The following is a 5766-nucleotide window of genomic DNA, read 5'->3' as shown; positions in this document are numbered from 1 at the left end:
CATCCGCAAAAACTACTTCACAATTAGGGCGGCTAGGAGCTGGAACCAACTTCCAAGGGAAGTGGTGCTGGCCCCTACCCTGGGGGTCTTTAAGAAGAGGCTGGATGCCTACCTGGCTGGACTCATTTGAGTCCCATTTCTTGTTTTGGGGTTTTGTTGTTCTCCTGCCCTGGCGGGGGGTCGGGCTAGAAGATCTACTAGGTCCCTTCCGACCCTAAATCTATGAAACTATGAAACTACAAGCAAGAATGATATAGCATGCAACATGATTCCAGTAACAACATTTAACCCAATCCTGGAGTTAATTAAGCAATCCCACAGCCTGTGACTTGGATGTATCCCAAAATTATTCCAGAGAGCTTTTGAAATACCACCACATGTTGACTTTACCAGTGATTTTTGACCTCAAAATAATTCCAGTTGTCCTGATGAATCTCAGAGTGCTTTACAAACTGAGGGCCCAATTCTCCATTCCATTATGCTGGTTTCTTACTATGGTAACTCCATAGAAGTTATTGCAAGTCAACTCTAAGATCTGTACAACAATGAAAAAAGCCACCTCTGAAGTAGAGAGAAGAGAAAAAATGTTGCCCAGCAATACAAAACAAAGTGCTACTCTTCCAAGTGCTGTGAATCTAAAGAAAGAGATTTTACAGGCTGCACAGGAGATGTAAAGGGGATCAGCTATCTTTGATGTCAATGAGAATTGCATATTGAAATTATCAAGGAAAAAAATAAAAACCTTAATCAAGGTTCCCTCCAAGGTGCACGCGTGTGTGGCTGTGCATGATTTAAAACTTTGCTGCACGCTAACTTATTAATGCCATGCACCCACCCATAGAGGCACAGAGTGCAGCGGAGGCACCAGGGCCAGTGCAGAACACTTACCAAAGGTAAGCTCAGGTAGCGGCTCCTCCCGGAAGCAAAGCGGGTGTGGGGGAGGGTTGGGGGCTGGAGCAGAGTGCCTCCTTGCCATGTGTCTCCTCACTCCCCAAGGTGAGGTGGAGGCTAGGGCTTGTGCAGGCTCCAGCTACAGCCTGCAGCAGTGGCAGCTGCCCTGCCCCAAAGCTGTGCACACTGGCTGAGGCCAGGGCCCTCCCGAGTGTGGCAGTATATTACACTATCCCAGGGGGAATGGGCTGGGCTCAGCCCTATATGTAACGTAGCAGCCCCTTTGGGCTCCAGGCCTGCGGCCCTGTTCCACATGTTGTCCAGGACCCCTGCCCTGGCCCAGGCAAGGCTCCTCTCCATCCATCCCAGTTCCCTGGGGTCCCTGACCCCAGACAAGGCTGATCACCCTCCACTAGAGTCCCAGGGTCCCTGACCCTTATAGGGCTCTATGCAGGGTGCCCCTCAGGCACCTGTGGTTTCCAAAGCAGCATGCACTGAAAGGGGGAGGTGGGACCAAAGCGGCGCACTCACAGACCAAAGCAGCACTCTCACGGACCGCTACACCTTAGTGGGAACATTGACCTTAATGAATGTACAGAAGTAACAGAGTTTTAGGGTCTAAACCTGGTCCACAGGAAACTCTATGTGTCTCAAAAGGAAGAGAAGCAATGCCATATAGCTCTAATGCAGGAACTCTTAGCTCTGCTGATACTCCTGAGTTTATCTAGTCTGCTCTTGAACATCTCTAGTCATTGGGCCTAATGACTTCCACCTTGGCTAGCAGTTGTCAGGGGCTAGGGACAGAAGTTACGCCTGTTAAAGTGAACAAAAACTGGTTTATACCTGTAACAGAACAGAAGTTCAGTGTACATAAACCAGTTAAAAAAGGGCTGAAATTGGTTTAAGATAAACCTGGTTGAATGTAGTATCAGACTTAACTGATTTGGGTCAAACTGCTTTATGGAACTTCTGTCCCAGGCCTTTCCTGGTTCAAGCTAAATCACAGCATCCCAGCCTGCTTTCCAGCCCTAGGCTGGGCTGTACTGTCTGCTCCAAAGAGCAGGGCTGGCCCTGCCCCTCTGCTCCCTAGCTGGAGCAGAAAGGGCTGACTGACAAAAGGGTGGAGGGGGGGAGAGCAAGCCCAGCTGGGTATGTAGCACAGTCTACAGCAGGGGGGACTGCCCCCCTCCAGGCAAACCCAGTCTGGGGCCAGGGAGCAGGGTTAAACAGCCCTTCCCCTGCTCAAACTTACTGCTGGCTGCAACTGTGGACTACAAATCCCAGAGGCACGTGGAAGCAGGAAGGGGAAGTGATGAGCAATCCTGCAGAGTCCTGGTACTGTAAGTCTGGTGGGCAAATCCCATAGACCCTGGAGGCAGCAGAAAGAGAAAGTGAACACACAGCCAGACAGCCATGGTCTAGCACCCCCCAACTTCTGGCCTGAGCCACTACAGGCATGTGGCTGCATTTCCTGAAACAAAGGTAGATGTCTTTTCACTTCTGTTTCAATGTAATCTGTGCAGTTTAGACTAACCTGCTTAAACTAACCTGCAAAGACTGAGTTGATTCAGCCTCAGGCTTTTTGACTGTCTGTACTTAGCCTTAAAGATCTGACTGTTAGAAATGGTTTCCAAATGTTTCATTTTAATGGGACCTTTTTTACTTTCAGGCTCTTAGCAGTTATCATATGGAATGAGCAAATACATCTGGGTGACACATAATATGCCCTGAATTTTGCCTTGAATACAAGCTCTGCCTAGCCTTTACCAATGTAGTCCCATCACAGGCCTAAGTAGCAACATCAAGCATCAATCTCTCACACCACCACCACCGTCGCAAAACAGATATAGGCCACACAGTGAGTTGTTGTGCTAATTATCTGTCTATAGTTTTAATAACTCAAAAGGAAATTATTTGTAACAGCTTTTTGGCTCTAGCTGTAAACTCAGATGTGGTGTCAGAAAATCATACAAATGTAATTAGACAAATATAAATAGCTTCTGAGTCAGAACTATATAGCGTTTGGAATCCACTGTCTAATCACACATACTAATCAGAGGAAAGAACTGCAGCACACATGACTAACCTGCAGCACTTGAGTTGCAAGTACCATTACAAATTAGTTCTTTCAGTATGCCATCAAAATATTAACATGCATGATTAGGAAAATAAATTATTGCATAATGAAAAAAGCAGAAAGGAAACTGGGTTTTGGGTTATCCAAACTCCTGGGGGTACCTGAACTGATTTGAATGCCCATATGAGAACAAACTTTGAATCAAGTATTATAGCCATACATCTGATAAGTGCTAGAAAGAGAGAGAGAGAAAGAAATGAATGGACATGTTTATTTAACAGATGTGGCTGGCAGAAGTTGGAGGGGAATACAAGAACTTTAGGTCATTGTACCCGATTACGTTATTTACTATTTATCTAACGAAGTGCATAGAAGAATTCTACCCCTGACCCTCAGCATTTTATTTGCTTTAAAAAAATAAATCCACATCTTATTTTGCACATAACAGGTGCATCTACACATGCACTTTACTGTGGAGGGTATGGCCCCCACCTGGTCACCATCTCCATGTGCGCAGTTAATTACTCCACCATAAGATAGTACTGTCTGTTCCCAACAGTAGTATCTTAGGGTGGAGTTAAATAGTTTACTGTGCCCTAATTGGTTCTGCAGTAAAGCATCACCATCTACATGTGCACCAGTATTAGGGCACAGTAAACTAATTAACTCCACCCTAAGATACTACTGTTGGGGACAGACAGTACTATCTTATGGTGGAGTAATTAACCGCACATGGAGATGGTGACCAGGTGGGGGCCATACCCCTGGCTGCCACCTACCCACATGCCTCCACAGGTTCTGCACCCTCATGCCCCAGCCAGCCCCTCCGTCACGTGATACCACCACCCAGAGACCAGGGCTGACACCTCCCCACCCCGGGCCCTCTACCAGTCAGGACTTGCTTGGCTTCAACTCAAATTGCCGCTGTCCTGGACACACATGAAGTTGCTGCACCTGGGAGCAGTTTACTCTGGCTGAAATAGCTCTGGAGTCTATTGTTTCACCTTAATGTCATGTGTAGATCCACCCAGTATTTACTATCACATCCACTGAAAGTGCCTGAACTTGGAAAGTGGGGACATGGGAACTGTTTTAAGTAATGTTTTAAGTGCTCTTGCACTGTCCAAGCAACTGCTCAGTGAATGTTATCAGTGTCTTATGTGATATAGTTGGAGTCATGCTGTATCTGTGACAGTCCAGGAAAAATGCGAGAGGCAAGGATTTTTTGTGGGTGATATCTTTTATTGGACTACCTGACCTTGCCTTATATCATATACATATTCTCAGAAAGTTTCACACATACAATTTAGTGACTAACAGCATTCTTTCATTTGACCATTTCCACCACCACCATCTATGTAAACACCCTTTACATTAATGGCATGCCCGTGATGTCCTGTATTGTAGCTTTTCTCCAGCCACTAGCCCAGGGGTTGTCAACCAGAGGTATGTGTACCCCTGGGGGTACTTGGGAAGGCCCCAGGGCATACATGGCAGTAGCGCAGAGAAGTGGGGGTCAGGTCTGCCAGCATTTTGCGTTGCTTGAGTTGCCACATGCCACATGCTGCCAGCACTTCTGTTTTTGCTGGCGCTGTGCACCACTGGCACTTCTGGTTTTGCTGCTGTGCGCAGTATGGGTGCATGGAGGACCCAACCCTCCCCCCACTCATCGATCAGCCGCTGGGGTCACACTGACCAAAAAAGGTTGAAAACCCCTGTACTAATCTATACCCTCCTCCTGCCAATCCATGTGCTGTCAGTAAGAGCAAACTCCAAGCTATATAGGCTTTGGAACCCTTTTCTTTCATATGGATTTGTTTAATCTGTCAATACTTTTTCAGTGGGATGCATAGTGCTTGCAGCCATTGATCCAATGTATAGCTAAATCAGAAAAAGTGGAGGTCTGTGGGATTTAGCAGGGGGAGAGAATGGAGAATTCTAATATTATAAAAGCCTAAGTCTGTCTGTCTGTCTGTTAAACTTTATTTATGCTCTGATTGGCTGACAAACAGCCAATCAGAGGCGCAAAAAAGCATTCTGACAGAAGGCAGCTCGCCATCATAATGGTGGGGACACAGGGAATGGAGCAGGAGGGGCAAGGCCAGCCCCACCCCCGCTCTGCTCCCTGGAGGTGGTAGCAACAGAGAGGATGGAACTTAGCTAACGTGGGGGGGAGTGGGCCCAGGCCCAATGCTGGAGGAGGACAGCGGGCCTGGGCCCAACGCGGAGGGGAGTGGGGGGCTCAACATGGGGAGTGGGCCCAGGCCCAAAGCAGGGAGAAGGGGAGTGGGTCTGGGCCCAATGTGGAGGGTGGGGGAGCGGGCCCAAGTGGGGGAAAAGCTGGCCCACTGCAGCGGGGGTAGGGGTGCAGGGACCTGTGGGCCCAGCCCAACATGGCCGTGGCTGTGGCTGTGGCTGGGGGAGGGAAGGAGTGAGCCTCCTCCCCTCCTTGGGCCTGGACCCACTCCTCCCCTCCCCCCTCCCCCACGTCGGCCCGGAGCCCACTCTTCCCATCCCAGAGCAGGCCCAACACGGGGAGGAGCAGGAGCACTGTGCTGTCAGCAGTGACGGTAGAGTCAGGTGAGGACTGGGCCTGGGCCAACGCAGGGTGGAGGGCGGGAGCAAGCCTGAGCCGGGGGGAAAGCTGGCTCCCTGCAGCAGGGGGGTGGTGGGGGCAGCGTACCTGGCCCAGCCCAGCCCAGCCCAGCCCAGCACAGCTCAACACAGAAGCTGTGGGGGGAGGGGAGGAGTGAACTTCCTCCCCACATTGGGCCTGTGCCCAGGCCCATTCCTCCCCC

The sequence above is a fragment of the Gavialis gangeticus genome, unplaced genomic scaffold (assembly GCF_001723915.1).
Source record: "Gavialis gangeticus isolate Ggan-Ray unplaced genomic scaffold, GavGan_comp1, whole genome shotgun sequence".
Lineage (NCBI taxonomy): Eukaryota > Metazoa > Chordata > Crocodylia > Gavialidae > Gavialis > Gavialis gangeticus.
The sequence above is the reverse complement of the archived record's forward strand: the minus strand, read 5'-3'. Positions refer to the sequence as shown.